The sequence below is a fragment of the Thunnus albacares genome, chromosome 21, assembly GCF_914725855.1.
Source record: "Thunnus albacares chromosome 21, fThuAlb1.1, whole genome shotgun sequence".
NCBI classification, from domain to species: domain Eukaryota; kingdom Metazoa; phylum Chordata; class Actinopteri; order Scombriformes; family Scombridae; genus Thunnus; species Thunnus albacares.
This window is the reverse complement of record NC_058126.1, coordinates 17,234,338-17,257,673: the sequence shown is the minus strand read 5'-3', so window position 1 is coordinate 17,257,673 and position 23,336 is coordinate 17,234,338. Positions and strand designations below refer to the sequence as shown.

The following is a 23,336-nucleotide window of genomic DNA, read 5'->3' as shown; positions in this document are numbered from 1 at the left end:
TTGAATGTATAGATGGATGCGTGGATCCTTTATGGTCGCGATTTTGGTTGTGTGATAGATCTTTGCAAATCTGAACCCCACGGGCATAGGCAGCCTTTCCACTGGTGAAATATCTGAACGCCAACAAACATAGATAGAGTGAGCTACCTGCAATAATAAACTACAGATGCATGCGGGGTGTCTGGCTGCTCTTGGGATGCAATTAAATCACCAGTGATGTGACTAATCTCTTCATTCTTGCTGATATTACATTTTCAATTTTAATTAGTTTATATTGTTTTGATATACTATAGCTAATATGAAAAGAGCAATGTAATTACTGTCATTACAGGCTGCCAACAGTGCAACTTGTATAGAAGAAGCCAGAAAAACGTAATTAAAAGAGTGATTGATAATATATTCAAAATAACTAAGTCACATAAAAAACAATGTATTTGTTTATGGCTTTATGATTTCAGCACAAAATAAGATCCAGGTGATGGATAAATAAAACAATTCATTAATAATAAGTTTTTCTGACCAACTTTTAACCTACAACATCAATTCAGACTATCATGTTTCATTACTATTTATTATCTAACTTTGAGAAGCATTTATTAACAACAATCTATACTGAATGCCTGTATCAATATATTGGAATACAAGTCTTCAGACCTTTCCCTGTGATGCACTTTTAAAAAAAAAACTTCTTAGTGTTGTTTAACTGGTCTGTTAAGACTGATGTCGGGGGGGGGGGGGGACATACACTTAAAGTCAATGTGTCAATATGAGCTTAAGTGAAGGAGTGGCATGAAAGCTAACCACAGAATCAGACTAAGTGTGAATTTCCATTTCTCTCACAAGGATGGTAATTACGGCTGTACTCCTTTATCCTCATTCTCTCAAACTGTCTTTGCCCGCAGTGTGCACGCATGTAAGTATGTGTAAGAAAGAAAGAAGGGGGGGGTGGGGGGCCTTATATATTATTGCAGTCACGCTGCCCACGTCTGAAAACATTTCACAGGCAGTGCAAGGGAAATGTAAATCTCAGTTTGCTGAATCTAACACACACACAGAGAAGAGAGAGAAAAAAAACCTCATCTCCTCTCTCCCTTATACACACATAATGCATTAAAATGGAAAACAGCTCACACTGGCCCCGGCATTGAAGGGGGCCCTAATATTTGTTTTTCCCTCTCCTGTAGTGTCCTCATTGCCAATGACCAAATTTATAATAATCTCTGCCTCAGAGTCCAGCACTGCTTTCAGAATCTATAATCACCTCGGCAGCGGTTCCTCCAGCCTGACCGTGGCCGTCTACAGGCCCGCTTCCCTTTGGCTTCATCCAGCCCTGCTTCAGCGATACTGCAATTGCACTAACTGTAGGTTGGATGGTCTGCATGTATGGTTTATTGTTACAAGGACACATACAACCACTGTGCGGTATTGCGTGCAGTCATCTGGCGTATACCTGCAGTCACTTAAATAACACCCATATGACAAAGAGGACTGCATGCATACATGTGGCAGATTGTGCCCTCGCTCACAGCCATTGTGCCGCTTGGCTCTGTTTCTAGCTCAGGATAGAAGCAGAGCTATCAGTCAAGTTTCCAAAAACCAGTCTGCTGCCTGTTGTAGTTCAGTGTGGGGTGCATGTGAGCGAAGCTGCCAGAGTCAGGGATTCCCACTGGGACAACTTGGATGCCCATACTGTACCAGAATTGCATAAACACAATTGAATATAACAAGATAAATCTGTCTTCAAATGCGCACTATGTGTTAGAAGTGACAGAAATTCATTTTGTAAACCCCAAATACTGAATTAAGTATGACAAAACTGCTAGTGGTTTAAAACTGACAGCTGTAAGTGTGGGAAGGTGCAAACTTTGCTCTGTTGTGGATTTTGTTGAGGCTCCAACAACTGACTGATGGAAGTAAGTGGTAAACCCAATGTCTGGGCATTAATGTTCTTTAAGAAACTGATGGGTGACATAAGATATTAGGAGGAAGTTACAGGAAGTGAAGCTTTTATCACCAAGATTATGGTTTTTAGAAAAAATTGATATGGAGATTTTTTTATGCTTTATCGGTTAATTAGTTGTAAATCTTGCAGGGAGGATTGGCAAAACATGAAGCAACCACAGTGAGCTGCTAAAGTGAAGAGGTGCAGGGTGGCCGCTGCAGGTTGGGTGAACTCGTCACAAACACGTCATAAAGGTAAGCAACATCTTTTACCATGTTATTCCTGTCGTGCCTGCATCACATGCTCTGATCAGTGATGCTCCTCATGGTATAGCATTAAATCTCGGCATATGAGTTATGCATTTTATGAAATAAAATGACAAATATTATGCCTCAAATCAATGCATTTTCAACACATTCGGTTTCAATAACTTATAATGTAAAGCAAACAGTGTTTTGCGCGTACTTATTATTTTCAAGAGTTATTCCATAGTGCTCAGTTTATTCTATTATTTTGTCAAATTTGCCTGAAAATGTACCTTTGTATAAAGCTCTACCAACCATAAAAATATCTAACAGTGCTTTTACCAAAATATCTTTAAATTCAGCCCACTGAGAGATCTCAGAGAGACCGTGAAAGTCACTTGAATTTTTTTGTTTCAAATCGTGTTCCTTTCTTCAAATAGAATGACAGTTTTCCTATTGGAGAACTAATTTAATGCTTAAAGCTTATAACAGATGTTAACTTTACATTTTTTTTGGGACTTGGTTCTTGTCGAAAATTGAATTTTCCATGTCGAAGAATTGTGCCTTCAAATCCTTCATTTTTGGGTATCCAAGAGAATTTTCCTGACCAGATGGAAAGAGCAGAAAAAAATATTTTGATCTGCTGAAAGTGAACTGAACTGGATTCCAGCTGCTTTGTCCAATATGTTGTAGTTTTCTAACTAAATTGTCCTTTTGTTGTTTAAGAACACTGTCAAAATGTAGTAAAGTCTGAATTTTGGCATTTTCTTGTGAGTATGTGTGCGCAGTGCTTATGAGCATGTGTGTACAATCCTTAATTAATCTGAGACACACATTTTAAGACATATTTACCTTTGTACATCTTACTTAAGGAAACAGATTTGCCACCAAATGTGCTTTGACTAAACAGCCAGAGGATTACTATAGTGTATAGGGATGTCCTGATCTAGTTTTTCTGTTCTTTAATATACCAAGTCCAAATCTATACTTCTGCATAGCAGAAGAAGATATGAAATGTTGATTTAAAATGTATCTGACATTGCCACATAGTTTTCATGTTCTATATAACTCAAATACTGAAAGTCCTGTTTTATGTTGAATGTGTAGTATATATAGTATTTGCGTGGTGTTGTGTTATGTTATGTAGTATGGTATGTTGACAACTGGAGAACACGACTACTGAAGTAGAACTAGAGAGAAGACGTATCACTCTGTTGGAGTTGTTGGCACTACAGAAACACTCAGTCCACTTGCAATTGAACGTTACAGAATGGAGGTTCTTCCCTCACAGTTGATCTTTGGCTGAGTTCAGACACCGGCCTGCAGAGAGCACACAAACACAGTAAAAGACAGAAAAAGCAAATAGCACAAATACTGTATTATATCATTAGTCAACACAAATGTTATATAATGCAGCCAAACTGAAACACAGATTACACTGTACAGTTTACTGAGTAGAGTTAGTAAATGAAGATATCATTCTTCACTGTGGATTACTTAACAATAGCATGAATCAGACCTGCCATTTTCAATCCATGACTTTGGTTAAAGGTCCAAGTTAATTTAAAACTATCCCACTTCAACAATAAACATTTAAAAATGAATATTATTGAATATGTCCTTAATATACAGAACATATTACTACTTACTTAGAATAAGCTGATTTCTTCAACATACTAGGTGTTCTCCTCTGTGGTCATATACTTCAATGGGTATTTGCCCTGAGTTGAGCCTCCCAGGCATAACTTCCTCTCAAGCATTCCCTGCCAAATTACCATGGCCTAACCCTAACATTGGTAATCTACAGCATTTTTCATTGGTTCAAGCTAAAGTCCTGTTTATACTTTAATAACAAATTGGTGACATTGAAATGAAATCTAAACCCAGCTGCTCTCTAGTGGGTTAAAGGCAACGGTGAAATGAATGCTGACTGGCATATTTTCCCCTGCATGTTTTGCAATTCAATTATTCATATGAATAATTAATATATACTTCTATTTGCAAGTGTATGACCTTAATGCCCATTGCAAAACATCATATCAAACAAGTCCAGTATTTTATTGTGATCCTTGTTAATTTTGTAGTTGCATAATGTCTTTTATATTGACTCAGTAAAATTCAAAACTCAATTTTACAATTTAATTTTGCTATTACATAAATCAGAAGAATAAGTGTGGAATATTTAATAACTAAATCTGTTAGCTTCTTTTTTCATTTTCAGTCCCGCTTTTATGTTATCATCTTCCCTTCATCTCTGTTTTCTTAATTTACCAATCCCTGCTCTCAATTTGCTTGACAGGTCGCATCGCCAAATCAGTTTTCCAAGAACAGACACACACCCACACTGACACCATGCAGATTCAGACATATGATAAACACACATTTCCTTTTGCCATCCAAGCACATATACATATGAAGTACTCACACATATGACTAGTCTTGATTAATCAATTGGCTAAAACAAATTTTTACTACCCAGCTCCTCCAGGGGCGTTACCTCAGGCGGTCTGTGGTCTGCATAAATCATAAATCAGACCAATCTGATGATTGCAGCAGTGATAGCCCCTGCTTCTGCACCACCTCTGCCAAGCCTAATGTTATTTCCCTCCCCCGAAATGCATAATAACAGTAATGATAATAATAATATGCACGTCAAACCCAGCTCATAAATATCAGGATCAATTTGGCTTGAGAGAGGGTGCATATGCATAAAAAAACAACTCAAACAAGGGGCAAGTGAGTGCTCTGCCAGTGTTTGTGTTCTTGTTACAGAAAAAGAGAGGGAAATGAATAGACACAATCCTCCTGAAGAGAGCTGAGTGACCCCTTACATGCATATTTTGCTCATTTGTATGTGTGATTTTTGTCCCTGTGTGTATGTGTGTGTCCTCCCATTGTGCATGAGTGATGACTTCAAGCAACTGTGACCCCCACACATCTCCCCTCCATGCATATAAAAACAGCCTACTGCTTTAATATCCTCATTTAATGACTAGCCCCAGTGAAAGACCATTAACGTAATGACATCACACTGGCCATCACATACACACACATACACACAAAAGCATGCTAACTCTTAGCGGCAAGGTTCTCTTCTTTCACTAATGAACGATGAATTAACAGTAGAGGTGAAATGTTTTTCATTATTATGCTTGTGTGAGTACAGCTATGTCTTCATTTTAATCCTAATAGGAGGTCTTTGTGATTGTTTGTCGACATATAGGCTACAATATCTGCGTATGCATTTGTGTGTGTGTGTGTGCATTGGCCGCAGAGTTGGGGGTTGCAGTTTCATCTTACTAATTCAAGGACAGTTCCTAATCATGCAGAGTGAATACATGGAGACATTACAGGAACATATGCATTAACCTCTTGCATATTTACGTCATGCACGCACACACACAAACGAAAAACACAAGCACGCACGCTGACTACACAGAAGCAATTTGTAATATTGAATAGCTGACATGGTAAGATTTCATAATCTATTGACAGTGTCACAGCACAGTCATGCAAGGTGGTGGAGCTATTGATAAACACGGTATTGGCCTGTCATCCATGTTCCTTAATCTGGGCTGATGTAACAAACAGCAGATCCAAGGCCACTACTGATGACATCATAGCACCCATGGGGGCTGAGGACTCCCTAAAGCAGGGCTTTTCCTTTTGCACTGCTTTGGAGCTGGACAATGAATGATTTGTGTTCTTATCTGTTACCAGTGAATGACAGACACCGACGATGAGAAGTATAAGAATCATTTTATTGGGTTTAATACAGCCAGTACACAATTTACACATTGCATAGATTGAGTTCGTAAAGCAAACACAGTAAATAACAATGAAAATAAAACACCAAAAAACTCATTTATACATTAGTTTTGAAAAAGCGATGGAAAATAATTAAAATGGATACTTGGTAAACTTGTTATTTTGGCAGTAATAGAGCTTCATCATCACATACGACACAAACAGACACGGCCGTACATATATACATAAACATTTGCATGCGAACATGTACCCAGCTATACACCAAAGCATAAGGCATAAAACAAAAATATGTAATGAAAACCCTTGTTCCCAAACCATGAATGAGAGTTTATGCCATTCTATTAAAAAGAATGAAACATTAAACACAATTCAGCATTGTAAGCAGTTCATAATTCTAATCAGCGAGCTAATACAGTTGATATACAGTATACTGTACCTCAGGACACAATTCCCCCATGGTGGCAATTATCGCAAAACACCCAAGATCAACATCCCAACACACACACACTTGTAAACATGCATACGCATACCATCCACATCATTTTTGTCCCTCCAATTAGAATTTTTAATATCCTGGTCCGCGTTAATGGAGATTAATGGCCAATCGCCATAGTGAATTCCAACGTCATCTATTATCATTCCAGCCTTGGTCCCAGTCCGCTCTAATTACATCCTCAAACTGCCCTCCGCTCCGCAACCCCCCGCACCCTAAGATCAATCAATAATTTTAATTTTCGGATGCCCCCCAACCCCGCTCCAATCCCTACCCTCGTCCACTGCTTTTGCTCCTTTCTTCCATCTCCATGCGTGTCGATTTGTTTCCAAAGAAAATCAAATGCCGTAGAATACAGGCTGATGGGGGAATTAATTACCCATCTCATCTATAGCTCCCTTTGATTCCTTCGTTTGTTTGTCCGTTTGTTCAGTCGCTCGTCCCCCTTGTTTCTCTCTTGCGTCTGCTATGTCTTCCCTCCCTCGCCCTCTCTCTGTCTGGCGCATGGGGGACGCTTTCCACTCTTTCCCCCTTCTTGTCACGTAATTAGCATGCAGATATGCATCGCCTGATTCGCAAGTCAAATCGCCTCACCATTTCCCCTCTCTGTGGCTCCATTTTGGGGTCTGATTGTTCTTATTCAAATGGGTGTTTGATTTGGGTAACCCCCCCCCCCCCACCACTCCACCCAGTCTACCCAAACACACACACATATGAACACACACAGTGTATGATAACATGATTCCTCTTTATCTACAGACAACAGGGCTTTGCCCAATCTGCTCCTACATTCTGTCCTGCTGCCAATCATGCAAAACAAGTATAACATGAATAATTTAACAAATGTCCAATTTTGTAGCCATTTCAGAACATCTCGGATGTGCTGCAGCCTGTCTGAACCTCCTTTTCTGTGTGTCCTACGTACCAGCCTGCCAATAATTTTCAGCACACCTCAATGGCAGGTTTCATAGATGCATGCTTTTCCTCTTCGTGTGAAAACCTCCTGCTTGGTTGGCACACATTCACACAGACATGAATACAGTACAGTATGTGTTTTACAACCCCCCCCCCCCTCCCAAAACACTACAGAAATACACCTCTCTCTCTCTCTCTCTCTCTCTCTCTCTCTCTCTCTCTCTCTCTCTCTCTCTCTCTCTCTCTCTCTCTCGCTGTCTCCCCCTCTCTCATTCTCACACACACTGAGCACGTCTGCTGGTGCAGGAAGGTGTTTGCTCAGCACATTTCAATATGAACATCATAATACTCTATCTAGCTGCCATTCGTTTCCTTGTCATAAACCAACACGAGCCAGCAGTTTTTATTCCTGAACGCTGTGAGACAAAAATCACATTAATTTTCCCACTAAAACTCAAATGACATTATGTTTAAAAAAAAAAAAAAAAAAAAAATTGAAGTGGGTTGCAACATCTATTTTTGATGGCCATGACAAAAATATGCTAGGAGAATCAATATTTGACCTTTGCCACATTGCATAAATGGAGGTCAAATTGGAGGCCAGACCTCTATCTTTCACCCTCATTTTGCTTTAGGCTCTCATACATACTTATATATTATATCCCACCGAATGCATACGGTGATATTGAAACATTAAATTATCATCATTCCTCCATAGATAAAAGGAAGCAGAAGTTCACTGGCCCCAATGAGGCAATTTGGTGAAAGTACAATGCTATAGTGCGGTTTGGGAATTTCCTGCTATGTGTCCTCACATGTGATTCTTACACATGAACACACACAGCAACAAGTGTCAGAGTGTAGGGGGAGGTTTCCCTGCGTAGTCATGTCTTGGTATCGTTGGCACCGGGCCAGCTTTGCCATCTGTCTGCTCTCCCCCTTTCTCTGTCTCTCCTCCTCCTCCTCCTCCTCCTCCAAGCCAATCTGCTCTACATTTGCTATCATTACGTGCCTGCCATCCTTATGGCATATCAGAGGCAGGCACTAGGCACCCTTTACCCCTCTCTCTCTCCTCCTCCTCACGCCCCTCTCTTCACGCCCCTATTTCCGCGCCCACTTCGCCACAGAGTTTTCTAAAGGGTCCAGGTGGCATCTTGCCCTGCTCTCTTCTCTGAGTCAGGACGGAAAACAAAGAAGCGCGGTGAAGAGAACAAAAAAAGCCCCGAAAACGAGGATATACTCCTTTCCACATCCTGCTTGGAGCCCGCCGTGCTTCCTGTGCCCACAGGCTTGGTGTTGGTTTGTTGTTGTTGTTGTTGTTGTTGTTGTTGTTGATTTCCATGCTTCTCCCTCCTCTGGAATGGCTGTTGCTGTTTGAGCAAAAAGGCTGAGAAGTAAACCCTCTTCAAACCTTGGAACTTCCCTGGCTTTGGTGCTATTGACGGGACCTTGGTACGTCTCATATGCCCACACACTCACTCACACACACTTACACACATACACATGCACGTAGATGCTGCAGAGTGTTTCTCTCAGAGCTCCCTGCCACCTCGTCCGCCTGCTGCCTCGAAAGAACTGGGAATACCATGGGATCTACCAGAGACTCACTCACACGTACACACAGACACACGCCGGATTTAATACGCACATGCACTCGCCGGTCGTTTGAGGCTGCAGGAAAGTGAATAATCAATTAAGTATTGATTTCTTGTAAGATTTTGTAAATTTCAAAGGCAAAGACAAAGGGGGTAGCTTAAGGAGAGCCGCCGCGAGCGAGAGGAGCCGCAAATTAGCCAATAAACACAGACGGGGGAATAAACGAAGGTGAACGAACGAACCGCTCGTCATTGCAATATGCTTGTGTTTTTTTTTCTTGTCTCTCTATTGTTTCTACATGCCCCTCCAGATGAATTAATGCTGAATGCGACAATGGTTTCCTGTGGAGACGAAGAGATGGCGAATGGGCGAGCGAGGGTTAAAAGCAAAAGCTGCAGGAGGAGAGAGAGTGAGTGACTGGAGGTAATTAGGCAGTCGGCAACACACACCTCATCAGTATGCGGAGTATGCAAATTGACCGGCTGGCTCTTTATTTTTGTCATGGATCAGAAGGCAAGAGCTACAGAGAAGAATTAAGAGCTATTATTCTACCCAAGGAGAGGCTGATATATGCAAACAAGGGGGAGATGGGGAGGAGGAGGAGAGCAAAGAACACTCTGTAACCAAAGAGATATACAATGGACTCCACTGCAAAGGAGAGTCAAATACAATCACACAAATACACTCATTCTCCTTCACACCCTGGGAGATTCTTCTACATTTTCGCTGGAGGTAGCGAAAGAGAAAACGACAATCAGACATGCACCTTCATTCCCTATTATGCCTATCTCCGCATATTGATAGGCTGATTCGTGGATGATAATTACCTTTTGGAATATCGAATCGCGAAACGAGCCTCGGAATGAAGGAACAAGAAGAAAGGACAGAAAAAAAAAGAAAAAAAGAGCGGAGGTATGCAAAGGCACTAATGATATTCAGAGCGCTGACTGTGTGTCATCTGCATGATGACAACGGCCAATTATAATGAACCATTGGCTCTCCACCACAGATAAGTAGGAGAGAGAAGGATATGGGCGAAGAGGAGGGGGAAGCGAGAAGAACTTCGCCCGTCCCTTTCTTCTTAATTTGCCGCTGATATTTGCAGATTCTGCGCCATGTGGATTTACAGTAACGATGCATGTTGGAAGAAAAAAAAAAAATGACAACCTTTCCTTGCATCGTCCCTTAAATGGAATAGAAGGCCACAGAAGATGAGAGTATCCCTCCATGTAGGATTTAATGGCTGCTTAGGGTGGTATTCCATTGCCACGTTGCTCAACTGGGCTTTGGTTCTGATGGCACTCCCTCCTGTACCAACCATCGCTCTGATGAACCAAAGAATCTGTTGGAAAACCCACACATACAGACAAGCACACGCACACATGGCGGCATCATTCACAGTGCCGCCCTCTCCCCTTCCTCATCACAGTACAAAATGCCTCCCATCACCGTTTTGCATATTCGCATGCCGCCCCGCCCGCCACAAAGGACTAAACAGCCGTATGCAAAACAGCCTGGTATCCCCACTTACATAGTGATGAGACGGAACAGTGTGAGAAAGAGGGGAAGGGGGGCGGGAGCTGTGTGGGGGGGGGGGGTTAAACATGATGGGGTGGGGGGGAGTACAGGAAGGTGGGGAGGGGGGGCAGGAGTGCCACAGGGGAGCTTGTTGGCACTAAAAAGGGGCACGTGCGGTGATACCACTCCTACTGCGTGATGACAAAAAGAGGCGGGCGTGGGAAAAACAGAGGAGGGGAGGGGGGATAAAAGGGAGGGGAGAGGAGGGAGATGGGGGACGAGGGCATGTTGGCACTAAGAGGGGGCACGTGTTGCCGGTGGAGGAAGAGGAGGGGCGTCGTGGGTGGGCGAGGTGCAGTGGGAGGCGCAGGGAAAAGAGGGGTTAGAAGGGGGTGCGGCAGGGGGTGGCACTAAACACAGACGAGTGTCTAAGGAGGAAGGGGTTTCAGATTGAGGGGGCCACCTGCATTAAGGAGGAATGTCACACCATTAAAACACAAGACACACAGCCAACCTCCCTACACACACACACACACACACACACACACACACACACACACACACACACACACACACACACCTCTTATCAGATCTCAGGGGAATATGCCAGGGGGTGTGGCTGCCATGCCTGTGACGAAGCATGGTAACTTTAACACGAAATACCCACGTGTGCTCCCACAGACCTGCAGGGGTGTCAGCGATGTGTGCACACATACACACACGCTTATATGCATAAGCAGGTGCATCAAGAAGCTGAGATTTTACTGGAATTCTGGCACAAAGCCAAAAACGTACACACTGTGTTTCTGGTAGCGCACACACACAAAAACACAAACACACTCAAACACACTTCATGCACTGGACCAGAAGCTCTTTTGATACACTGACTTTTTTGCATTCCTTTGAAGAAACTGTTTTGATTCCTCTGTAAGATTTCAATCTCTTGTATGGGATGTTTTATTGCAGTATACAGTACACTGTGGTAGAAGAAGTAATACAGCCACCATTAAAAGGCTTTATTTAACATATCACAGCCTATATAGACAGATACACAAGAATAAATTACACTACATTAATGTTTTATAGGCTGCTGTATGTATTTTAAATATATTTTTTGTAATTCAGGTTTGATATATTTTGTTATACAGTGTATATGTTTTCACTTGTTGCTCCAGTGAAGTTTATTATTTGAAATTTGTTGTATTTTATATAGTATATAGTATTGCATATTTATTGTATAGTTTATTGTTCAGCTGTTAAAAAAAAAGTGCCAAATGATGACCAGTATAAGGGGCCTTATGTGGTGTTTACCTATTGCAGTTTCAGTGAAAACAGACTTTTAAGTGTGACAATACATATTGCTATCCTTACTTCTTTGGGACTTTGTCCAGTCATTGGAAAGTAAGTGATGTATGTAGGGAATAAAAAGAAAAAATGTATGATAGAAGGGAAAGTGGGACAGATTTACAAAAATATGCCTGTATCAAGTGTTTTCTGAACAGTAGATTTATGTTGGATTGTCACTCTCTACAGTACATGTTGTCACTCTGGCCAAGATCCAAGACTATCTCAACTGTAAGATGCAAGTGTACCTGAACTTTGACCTTGGTGACAAAAACCAAAATTGGTTTGACTCCTATCAGGAGTTCACGTTCGCTGGCTTCAAGTCATCCAGTTGGAAGTTGATTTGATTATTTTCACATTCACTTCTAGTTTGAGAGCGATAGTAGTTTCACATGTCCTTCTTGAGATGCAAGCCTATAGCTTTTAGCCTTGCTAAGTGAATCATCAGTGGCAGTATCAAATTACCCTCAACAGAGACCAAAGGTTACTTAAAGGCCTTTTAGTCATCCACGCTGGCACGCCAGCTAATTTACAGCAGACTCATTAGACCAGCATTAAACACAATTTCCTGCCGACAAATTTCATTTGGTAGAAAAATCATTACCATGGCAATAATAAACAAGCTTATGCAGTAGTTGCTAATGGCAATTTGAGTAACCTAATGTCGTTAGCAAACCCCAGAAGTAGCAACAGTGGCTATATTCGAAGCTCTGTTTAACATAGATGTTGACATGACGTGTGTTAAGATTACTTCAGAGTTTTTATTTCTTTCTGTTTTCTTTCTCTTTTTCTTTCTTAAGCTTTGTCTTGGGTCTGGACTATGATAGTGGAAATATAATGTTTCATAACTGTCAGTGCACAGGGTTGTATGTAGCCTGGGGTTGCTGTGCTGAACAATAAACCATAATTTGATAGATGAGAAATTACAGCGGTCCATCTACTGTGCAGGGCCCTCACCCCGGGCAACGCAATACTGCGCCAGATGATGTGTCACATTTCTCTGAGAAAGGGAGAAAAATGAAATTATTCTTTTATACTTTGTTAATAATGTCTGCTTGCGTTTTGAATGTAACATCCCTGTTTGTTTTATGTAGATAAACTAATACAGCGGATGGATGTGAGGCCTCTCACTGGCACTGCCAATTATTAAAGGCCCTCGGTCATTTAAAACTCCATACATTGCATTGTGAGAGGTGCTGGCAGGAATGATCAGCCCTGTAAGTTCATGTGGTGCATATATTGTTGTATACACCACTGATTTATATTTAACAGTCACTAAACACATACCACCTCCTCTCTCCCTCATGTGGAGAGTTACTGTAGGATATATGCATAATAGGTAGCTGGCCCACCTCTGTTAGCCAATGCATTTGCCATTAGCGAATGTATATCTCTTTGAGTGTGCATGGATATGCTGTGGAGCAGGTTGGAAATTATGTGTTTTCTGTGACATTGCGGCTGAGAACTACTCAGACCAACCATTAGTACCCCTGGAGCATGCTCCAGTGCTGTATCATTTGTGTCAAGCATACAGGACTGATTTGACTTGGTCCCATGGTGAGTGACTGACAGCCATGTGAATAAACATAATGGTTGCAATCCTACTGGAAACTAGCGCTCAAGTGTAAATTAGTGGGCAGCACTAATAGCATGCATAAGAGGGAATGTTTTAAGTGCAAGTATTTAACTGAAAATGTACTGCAGTACTGGGGGCGAAGGTAACAAGTTTGCGGGGTGATGGGCAGTTATTTATCATCCCTGTTGTGTAAGCTGTTGCTTTGTGATTTCACCACTAGTGTCACTGTGAGGCGTGTGTTAACTTTTACTGTTCCCACATCTTACAAGAAAGAAATCCATTCAAATGTGCCCCAAGCAGAGGCTCTCAATGTCTGATCATATATATAAACAATGCACCAAGACAGTTATGCTGTTAAGAACATTATATTTTTATTGCATGTTTCAAAAGATCCAGCCAATAGCAGGGAGGCTAATCCCTGTCCTTTGTTCTGCTGTATTGTATGTCTTGTCAGACAACAGCAGCACTGAAGTCAATGGAGGAAACATTTTGTCCTCTTTTTGAAGCCGCTGAAGCTCACATCCTCAGAAGGTGGTGATGTCATGTGAAATGAATGGCTTTTATTCCTCAGTAATTTTACGATCTTGGCATGAAACCTTATATCCTACCCCATTCCTATTAAGGAACACCCCCACTCTTTTTTTTTTTTTTTTTTTTAACAAGAGCGAACTGATAGATGTTCAGAAAGATGTTTTTTTTCTTCCCCTTTGTTCTGGTCAGTGGGCTCATGCAATGTTTATTAGATTAAAAGTCAGTCACTGCGACGAGAGAAAAGGTGAAAAAATGCAAAACATAAAGGAGAAGCCCATCATGGGCACTGGCAGTGCTTTCTCTGTTGGTCTTTTTATTACAAATTGAGACCAAATCACTTTGGAAGGCACCAGAGAGGGGAGGGATAGATTTGTCTGTGATTTAAAGCAGCAGCATGTAGTACAGCGTTTATGATCAGAACTTGCGTCTGTGTCTGACAATTAATGTGACTCCAGTCGGTTTTATGGCCGGATTCAAACAGGGACTGCGTTTCATAGTGATGATAGAAGACAGAGTGGACATAAATAAGAATATACATATGTGAAATCCATAAAGGGTTACCGAATGGTTTATATGGGAATGGGAAGTTGGGGTGGGAGAGTTCATCCTCCACATCTGAATTGTCACAGCAGCTTTTATAATGTACAACATAGTGGGGGCTGACATGTTCTGGTGCTTCACATTTGCCAGGATTGTTCCAACAACTGATTGTGACCAAAATGACTTAGTCACACTGGTGATGTCCCTCTTGGTACATGTACAATAATAGACTGCATTGTATCTAATCAGGCCAAATGCACAAATAGAAGTATATTGTGAGTCATTGTGAAATTATAAAGCTGAGAGAGAAAAAATGAGGGTATTAAGCCAGTTGGCACTGAGTGATTTTTTATTATCTTTGATGAGCTTAGGATATCTATTGCTGCTATTACCACATAAAAAATATATATATTTATATATATATACATAAATGTCTTTGAATGTAGTATTTATGTCCCTGTTTTGTTTAAAGGAATTCATTCTCACACTGGCCATCTAAATATTTAACCAGTGCTAAGCTTTGTTTCCCATTGTATCCTCACATTAATCCCACTTTGCATAATTCCAAGTAAGTGAGAACACACCCACTGTAAGTGCTAATGGAGCTATATCACATTTGTGATGGTAGGGGTTCAAGTTATGTGTAATGCTCTTTCACCCTTTAAATAAACCACTGACACCGGAATAGGGGGGACAACGAGACTTTTTGTCCCCCCACTTTCAGGTGTTATGGTAATAAAGTGATAACGTCTAAGCCAGGTATTACGGTCATAGCAATAATGACTAAGCCTACTCTAACATGTTGGACCTTTAAATCCAATCATAATTAACCATTGTGTAATTCAAATGATATCAAAGTGATCTGACATCCAATAAAATTTGATTATGAATTCTGATTATGAAAAGTGTGTGTGACGTGTGTGTGCCGATGTCCAATGCCACAGCTGAGTGGAGTTTCTCAAGTCTCCGTCATTTGAAGACCTGCATCAGATCTACAATGACAGAGAAACAGCTTAACAACTTGCTTTTCCCGCACATCCACAAAGACCTGACTGGTGACTTGGACATGAACAAAGTGTTAAATAGCTTTTGCTTCGGGAGTGTTAGGGGCACTCAGTACTTTGGAAAATAATGTCTATTTGTGTGTTAGTAGGCATATTGGATGTAAAGACTCTGTTTTAATAGGGCATGAATTTTGATTCTTTTTTGAACCTTATAAAAAACATATCGACTGGTTGGTTGGTTGATTAGTTACAGTGTAACAGTTCTCAGAGTGAAAAACATAAGGGTCTGTATCAACAGGAGCTAAGACGCTCCTTTTGAGTCAAACCTTTTTAGCTTGTTGGCAGACCACTCCGCTAAAAAAAAAAAAAAAAAAGGCTGCTACTATTTCAATCGGGAAGTACCTTGATGAGAAGAGGCAATGCATTCAATTACCATATTTTAGTTGCACAAAAACAGTAGGCTAGGCTGAGATTGAAAGGAAGTTGACATGAAAAAGTTCACTAACCTATTATGTCATCCAAAGCTGGATGTCCTCCCACTTCAAAACTCATTCCAGTGCCATTGCAATAAACTATATGCAGGCAAGTAAATGAAGGCATCTTTTATCGTTAAAGGTGTTAAGTATGATCCAAAAGCAGTGTCACTTAAAGAGCAGCATGTTTAGCTAGCAGCTTTAAGACTGTTAACGAAAGCAAAATCCATTTGAAGCACCAGTACACAACTCAAGGTGAAGTATTTTGACAAAAGTGAACATTTCCAACATTCTTGTTATTCTTTACTCTGGTGACACTTTAAGTATTCTCTGCTTTGATGGATTTCACCATAGGTACCAGGCCAACATGATATAATGATAAAGATGTCAAAGAATTAATTATTGAATGGTGTAAATCACGAATGAAGATGAGCCAAAGTGACATTGTTTGGTAAGAAATATTTGTGGAACATTAGTTTGTCCCAGGACTAAGTTACTGAAACATCTTGGACCTTATGTTCGTGGCAGCCCAATGAGCAGCACTTCAACAGTTTGGTATTTCCTGACTTTGAAATTTGCTTCGCCTGTGGAAGGAGAGGCACAATAATACAGGTGATTCTTATAATATCTGTTGTCCACAGCTTATTTACACTGATGAAAACCTTCTTCCTCCGTTCATTAAATCCCTGCAACCATCTGAAGGCAGCAGGACACATATGTTGATAAATCTGCAGCTGTCAACTGTATTTACCTTGTTTAAATCACCTGAAAATGACACCAGATTGCCACACACATCTACGCATCATTGCCTCCTTTCCAATGTTCTTTTTAGCATTTATCGTGGTACAAACTCTGTTGTGTCAGATCAGTCACTAAACAGTGATACCATTTACAATGTGAGATATTGTGGAATTAAAACTGAGACGATCATATAAATAATAAGCTTCACCAACGTTTTATATTACTTATTAATATTTATATATCATTATTGTGCTAATTAACTGTAAAACTAAACAACTGTCTGTCTCTGGCTGCAGATGTGTGGTACTGTGAGTTCACAATGCAACACTCTGCACCTTCCAGAAAATAATATGATTTCTTGAAGAAGCGTTGTCATGTATCACTGTGACTGTGGACTGTGACTGAGACTAGTGATGTGATTGGCCAAGAATGTACTTATGAATCATCACACCCTCCGATCTATATTCCACTTCATCCCTTATGTGCACTGCCGCACATACAGTACCAGTCAAAAGTTTGGTCAAACCTTCAAAACCTTTGACTGGTACTGTACATGAACCAAAATAACAGACGCACTTGGATATGCCCACACAAGACCTACCACGTTGCACATGTTATTGCACTTGTGCGGTTAAAATATGCCTCACTACTATAGCTACCAAGAAATCTCTTGTTGTATGCAGTTTCCCAATGCACAGGACTCCCTGGTCCATTTGGCCATGTTAGTAGAAGCTTGTGTCACAACTCGGCCAATTAATTTTGTGTTACATTTTCCAGAATGCCTTTTGACAGTGACCAGAAAACAGACTTGCAGATGATTACCAATAACTACACTCAAATAAGCTCCACAGAAAAAAGAGACAAATTACTAGAGTGTATTATAAAACATAAAAGTAGATCGCAATAAAGACTAGTGTGACTTTCTCTTGTTGGTTATGCCCTCCCCCCACCCCTTTGTTTCTTACAATGATGTGATGTCTGGATGAAACCCTAATGGTGGAAAAGAGTTATAGTAAAATAAAATCCCCCGAACAAGGTAAAATGGGGGAAATATATCTAAAAAAAAAACAAAAAACAGACCATGATGGTAGTGGTTCATGTGTTAAGGCAGTGAATTTAACTACACTGATTGTTTTTCTTTTTTCCTGTATAAATCTCTGTGACCTCTCAGTGAGTCACAGGATTGGGTACAGTAGATAATGTGTTGGACAATCAACACCACTCTCTGCCTCTCTCCCTCCCTCTTTCTCTCCAACCATCAGCCGCATCATCCACCTTTCATCAGGCCAGACCATTGATCCTCCACCCGGCAGGGGGTCCTTTCAGTATGCAGCCTAATGTTCTCATTATGTGTCCTGCATGGTCCCATTGCTGGTGACTGGCTGATTACCATCTCATTAAGAGACATGGCCAAGCAGGGGAGAGAAGGACCTGTCACAGTTTAAGGAGCTCATCAGAGCACAGAAAGAATAAATGCTGGAGACTTGCTTCATGTCTGATGATACCTGAAGGAAATGATTTCTTTACGGAGAAAATGATCTGGAAATATTAGTATGTAACGATTATGATTGCTTTAAATAACCAATGAAATAGAGCTTGGGTTAAATTTTGGTGTAACTATACTTTTTTGATTTATCATCAGTATAATGTGCTGACCTGAAAGATGGAAAAGATTCCCGGAATCATCTACCATAAAGTAAAGTAATACTTTACATTACAGAATTACAGCTGCTGAGGTAATATTATGCTGAACAGATAAGGCACTGGTCATCCATTAACATTCTTCAAACTCTGAGGTCTGGTTCTGAATGTATTTTCATGTTTAAGGACACGTTAATCATACCCAGACCCAAACTCCACTCATGTTATCCTGAATAAACAATGATAGCACAATATCATTCAGAGATGGTATTTTTGTACACTTTTGCTTCATGGCAGCCATGGTTTTACTTAGTCAGTCACTGGTTAATGATGTAGCCTGATTCACTTAGTCTCTTTCAAGGTTTATGGACAGATTTTCTTTGACGCTCGCATGTTTGTGTGTGTGCGAGTGTATCTTTATTCCAGCATCCATGTGTGTTGGAGGGGGGGTGGGTGGGGGGGAACTGAAAATCCCAAGGTAATCTGAAGCACAAAGGCAATGTCATTATAGACATGGGGCGACATTATTCTAAAATGGCAAGTGATGCAGTGCTGAGACAGTAGATAAGGTGAAGAGAAAATGTGGAGGAAAGAGGAAAGGAGAGAGTGAACGCTTGAATTTGTCATGGACAGATAAAAACAGGCTAGGGCCAGGCTGGAGGACGCCGTGATAGGGGTGTTGTTTTTTTTTTTCTCTCTCCCTCTCTTCCCTCTTCCTTTCTTACTTCTCTCCCTCCCTCTCCTCTCTCACTATACCCTCCTCACTCCCTTTTTGAGGTTTATCTGACATACGATGAATGCAGCAATTTTATCTGAATAGACAAAGGAGCGGTGACATGCAGCCTCACTCTGACGATTGACCTTGAAGGAGATGAAAGAAAGGAAGGACAAGGGAGGAGGGAAGGAAGAAAGAGGGAAATGGCCATGGTCGTTACTGCCTCTGTCTGTTTGTTGCAACTCTCTGAGCGTAATGTTATCTTCCCAATGCTTGTAACACTACACAATGCAGATACTGTATGTTTGTTTGGCCTTTTTTAAACTGGCTGATGAGCATTTTTATAGTGCTGTGTTCATGTCCAACATGGAATACGATTTCTGTTCTTTGTTGATTTAAAATGGCAGATCTCAGTGACTCTAATACATCGGTATGCTGTCAAAGTTAAAAATGAAATGAAAGTGCTTCAGTGGAAACATCCCTTGAGTAAAACCTTGCAAGTTTGGGTCCATGTTGTTATTTGGTTCTGTAGGTGTCTTATTGCTACATATGTAACGGGTAAAACATACCCCCTAATGTTACCATTTAATATCAGTATTCAACATTATACTTAGATATTGTTAGACGAGCAGATTTTTCCACTGCCAGCAGACTCAATAGACCGTAATGCAATAGAGACACAAGATGTGTGTGATTTGAAGCGCAACTCGCTTTTCTTGACTGGAAAAAAAAGTGCTCTCTTTTATTATCCCTCTCACTTGCACTAATGCTTTCTCCACCCACATGTTAAACCAACAACTGGATGCAACAAGTTCAGGCATGCTCTCTGGAGGCTGCTGAAAGTCAACGTGCAAAATGTAGGAAGTCACTGTCTGATGTCAAACTAGGCGAACAAGGTTAGTGGATGACAGGCACATCAAAAAAGTGAATTACAACATTTCATCTCAAAATAAAACCTGTAATGCAGTAAAGAACACAAATTGATACGTGTGGATTTTTCTTCCAGTGTATACTGAACCTTTTTCCCTCTGACATCAAAATAGATTGTATATTTATATAAATTTCTCTCTCTTTCTTGACTCAATCAGATGCATTGGGTGAAGTATTGATTTATCTTTTATAAATTAACGTTGTCACATACAGACCACAACAACAATACAGGCTTTAAATTCTCCACAGGAATAAGATTTATTGACAATGTCCTGTTTCAAGAAAACCATTAAACACAGAAGATTGTAGCCAGATGACTTTATGTTCACTGTTACGTGAGGATTGTGACTGTAACCGAATGCATGAAGCATGAACCTTCACAACCTTTGAGGACTTTTCAACTCAAGGTAGCAGCTGTCTGATGTCACCTGGAGTGCATGTGTTGAGCTTAAAACACTTTGGCACACCTCAACTTTTGTAGTCTGCGGCTACACACTGGAGTGGAACAGGGTTATATGTGGCCCACAGCCGGCGTCGTTGCTTGTGATTGGACGTTACCCGCAGCACAGATTTGAGTTCTGACCAAATCAATTAACAGATGTGTTCTGACATTGCGTCATGAAAATCAAGTTATGTCTCAGATATGATGTAAAAGACATGCTGAGAACATTGCATGAGTGAATTTTCTAAACTTTTCTGAACTGCATGTTGGTAATTTTAAATGTCAGTAATTCTCTGTGTCAGTGAGCTCATTCTAAAACAGGAAAGGGGTAATTTCACTAATTGGGCTGAAGATCAAATATTATTTCAATGACAATATGGGAAATAAAACCACACCAACCCCAAGATTGGAGGAAACATTCATGATAAAACAAAGATTACCAGAAACTTCTTGTTTATACTCATAGAATGACTTAAAATTATATATTGCAATTTAATGTTTTATATGAACATTCCACAACTTAACATGACATTACATAACATTACTTTTGACCTAAGTAATGTTTAAGGGCAGACATTAGGAGTTCTTAGATAAAAAAGACTTAGAAATGTTGTTATTCCATAACAATAGAGACAACTTTATAGCCAAATTTAGGTGTTGATATGTGTATCCAGAGATATAATAATGTATAATAATGTATGTATCCAAAGATAATAAAACATATAAATAAAATAAAACTGAGCCCAGAATTTCGTACCATCCAAGATGTTGTTTCAGCCACGTAAAGAAGTTGCTCTGCAGCTACTTTTTCAAGGACCTGACAATAAAGGGTCCATTTTAAAAAAGAAAATAAATCAATAAAAAACTTTCGGTTAACTTTGAGACTCATCTGCAGATTTTAATTTGCAGGTTGTTTTACAGGAGGCATGTATGCCGTCTTATTTTAAAAACTCATAAAAAGGCATAAAAAAGAGAGAGAGGATTCATTAATAATTGAAAAAAAATGAATTGGATGAATATTTGTGCTCATTTCTTATTTAATCAACTCTGAGGATATTACATCAGAAGAGCAGATATATAATGATTATACCTACGTGTGAAAAACTGCCTGAGAGTTTGTAAAGAACTTTAAGAAAACTGTGGCAAACACATGCACAAGAAGGAATGCAGCTCCGATCTTAGTTCTGATACACTGGATCTTGTCAGTAAAAGTACAGTTGAGGGGATCAATAGATCTATACAGGGATGGGACTTTTTTATTTGCAGTGATTAATTGAACAAACGTGTTTTTTCATATTTTTTTCAATTTAGGATGGCCAGTATTATTATTTGTAAATAATTAAGTTGGAATTAACTTCAATCTATACTTGGTCCTTCTGTAATTCCTTTTCACGCAGTGAAGGTTGTCATTGATCTTACCACTCAGTTAATGAGATAAAGTATGTACTCTTCCTCTGGAAACAGAACAAAGTATGTTAATCCAAGCACCACCATTTCTATGAACATGGTCTGAACTGAGGTCAACAATCTTATATATTCACAGAAAGCAACATGTTGCAACATTGTAGCGTATTGTCACGTGTTCGCTGTGAAAATGTCACCTTTTGGATGGTGTGGACTCCCCAAGCTCTCACTGTGGTTGTTTGGACCATTGGGGAAATGCCAACTTTTTTCTTCTACCCTCCATGTAGACTTAACTTCATTCTTTTGATGAGCAAAGTCATCAAAGTCTGTGTTGAAAATATACTTCATTTTTAGCCCAAAAGTAAACTTTTTAAATGTAGCCTTTTCTGGGAACTCAGACTAGATCAAATATGCTGTTGCATTGACATCTGAAAACTCAATTAAGACAGATTCTTTTTACCCATTTTGAGCCCCACTATATTCTGTTTCTGCATGGACTTTGGATATGGATTTAAATTAACAGGTGTAGTGAGAGTTCAATATATATATTCTTTTAAGTTACAGTATATGATATCTAATTTGCTGCAACAAGGGCTATAATGACAACAGTTGTGTATGATAGATCATTGCTTTGTAAGTGGATTATTGGAAGAATATAGTTGTCTTAGTAACATAAAAAATGCACCATTTACTGTAAGTTTTCACTTTTAGCCCATACTTTTTTTTGATTGATTGATTGTAGTTATTTGTGGTTTTCATGTCATAGAGACAGAGTACAATTAAGTCCCTCGCACCCTGGAGGGGAAAACAATTCATCGCTCTCCATTGACTTTGTATTGCGTGAAGGTGCCTCCTTGTCACTTGTCTGGTAGCAAACAACAGAAAAATGCCTAAAAGCTGCTGTGTGAGATGCACTACCAACAGGGAAAAGAACCCAGAACTAAGTTTATATAAGCTGCCAAATTGAAAAATTGAGCCTTTAAGACAAAAGTGGATATAGGCAATAAGATGTGATACTGTGGGATTGTGACCTTCAGTATGCCTACATGTGCAGCAAGCATTTTGTCACTGGTTAGTCAAATATTGAAATGTCCGTTTTAGGCTAACTATATTTCTGTAAGTTGAGCTAAAGCATTTTGACAGAATACAACTTTTTTTTACAGTGGAATGTGGACAAACCAGAAAGCAATGCAGTATTATGTTTGCAAGAAAGGTAAGGAGAAGGGACACTGAGATAGACTGAAAAATACTGAGTTTGTCAATATATCTTTTCCTCTCTGGAAGACATGGGGTGCTAAAATAATCCTTTGACATGCTGATATCCAATATTTTTAGCTGACTACAGGCATTTTGTTTCAGCCCTTGGTTGCATATTATGGCACTGATTGTTTTCCCCTCCGGTTGGCGTGGTTTTCAGAGTATGATGAGTTGCGCTCTGTCTCTATGTACGAAGATATTGGTGTTTCTTAGTCTTTTACATCCATTAATATTAAGATGACAACCATCAAGGAGGCCCCT

General features: G+C 40.0%; 1 protein-coding gene across 1 annotated transcript in view; it reads left to right on the top strand.

Moving 5' to 3' along the window:
- zfhx4 (zinc finger homeobox 4) overlaps positions 1 to 23,336 on the top strand; it is a 308,534-nt gene that overhangs the window by 130,091 nt on the left and 155,107 nt on the right. Inside the window, exon 2 of the mRNA XM_044340031.1 lies at positions 2,093 to 2,196. The gene's annotated coding sequence lies outside the window, so the exon portion shown is untranslated. The remainder of the gene's footprint in view (positions 1 to 2,092; positions 2,197 to 23,336) is intronic.